Source organism: Sinocyclocheilus rhinocerous, unplaced genomic scaffold (assembly GCF_001515625.1).
Source record: "Sinocyclocheilus rhinocerous isolate Xijiao unplaced genomic scaffold, SAMN03320098_v1.1 scaffold1048, whole genome shotgun sequence".
In the NCBI taxonomy this organism is placed as follows: Eukaryota; Metazoa; Chordata; class Actinopteri; order Cypriniformes; family Cyprinidae; genus Sinocyclocheilus; species Sinocyclocheilus rhinocerous.
This window is the reverse complement of record NW_015649578.1, coordinates 161,504-162,972: the sequence shown is the minus strand read 5'-3', so window position 1 is coordinate 162,972 and position 1,469 is coordinate 161,504. Positions and strand designations below refer to the sequence as shown.

The following is a 1,469-nucleotide window of genomic DNA, read 5'->3' as shown; positions in this document are numbered from 1 at the left end:
AATCACAGAACCGGCTTCACTGACAAGATGCGCATGACAATCGCATTCGATTAATCGTGCAGCCTTAGTGTCAAGTGTCATGTTACAAAATGTATTACGGTATTTTACAATCAAAACTTTTTATAATCTTGACAAAATACATATAGTTGGAAAGGTCTGAGTCTCAAGATTCCCTATTTGGCGGTTGTTTTGTGATAGAAGTAATATTGACAGAGAAAGGTAGACATTTGTGACAGAAAAATGCATAAAAAAAATTTGGGTTTGGGTGTCACCCGGTGGCTGTTTGTGGTATAACGCCCCACATAAACTCTCACAGGCACCTCAATTTTTTGTTTTTATATCAACTTCAAATTTGAAATATAACTTATGGAAGCCCGTTTCCGCCACTGAATAAAAAATAAAAGAGGTAATTGCGACTTTTTATCTCACAATTCTGACTTTTTTCTCAGAATTGAGTGATATTAACTTGCAATTGCGAGTTAAAAAGTCATAATTGAGAGATATAAACTCGCAATTCTGTGAAAAAAAGTCAGAATTGTGAGATAAAAAGTCACAATTAGACTACCTTTTAAAAAAAAATTTATTCAGTGGCGGAAACGGGCTTCCATAACAACTTATTTAGACATAAGGCTTTAATTTTATAGTAATTTTAGTGTAAAACCTGTTATGTAAAATATTTATTATATTTATATAAAATAAAATAAAAATTGTACAGTGCATTTTCTTTACAGTAAATTTAAACTTTTTGATATTTTCAAATATTTTGAAATGATTCCACTTGTACAATAAAATGACGATTGTCTTCTTTAAAAATAGTTCTTTAATTCTCATTAATTATAACAATGTAAGTTTGGACAGTGCACTTTCACGTCTATGTTCAAAAACGGGAGGTGACACTTAAGAGGTTAATCAGATGTTCATGCGGCATTAGTGTTTCCCGCTCGTGTGCGCCCAAACGGCGGCTAACGCCTCCTCCTCCTCCCGTCCTCCACCAACTCCCCTCCGCATCAAGTGCTCTCACACTCCGCCAGCCTGTTTACCCTACACCTGCATAATCAGCCTCATCTGCCTCTCTCGCGTCTGGCCCTTTACTGACAGATTCAAGGTGCGTTTTGTTGTTCAGTGGCTTAATTCGCAGCTCGTTTGCTACTAGTTTGCGTTGCGAGGGTCAGCTGCAGGTCAAGGAAACTGATTTTGGGATCCAGAGAACATCGCCATAGGTTGTTGCAAGCCGGGCATATAACTTGTTTGGTAAGTAAATGCAATATAAATATAGTGTTTATGGTTTGTTTGAACTCTTCGCTCTATAAAAAGGCGAGTTTGCGGGAATAATAATAATAGAGAGAGCTCACATTGCTCTAGTTTTAATCACCCACTCCAGTAGCTTATTATTATAGACCAGATCTGTGTTAAGGCGAACGTAGTTGCATTCAAATTTGTTGACGTTTATAATGCAAAAAAAAAAAAAA

At 36.3% G+C, this 1,469-nt stretch overlaps 1 protein-coding gene across 1 annotated transcript in view; it reads left to right on the top strand.

The window, feature by feature from the left end:
- The first annotated feature begins 946 nt into the window (after nucleotides 1–946).
- LOC107710767 (tumor protein p73-like) overlaps nucleotides 947–1,469 on the top strand; it is a 38,763-nt gene continuing 38,240 nt past the window's right edge. Inside the window, exon 1 of the mRNA XM_016515615.1 lies at nucleotides 947–1,251. The gene's annotated coding sequence lies outside the window, so the exon portion shown is untranslated. The remainder of the gene's footprint in view (nucleotides 1,252–1,469) is intronic.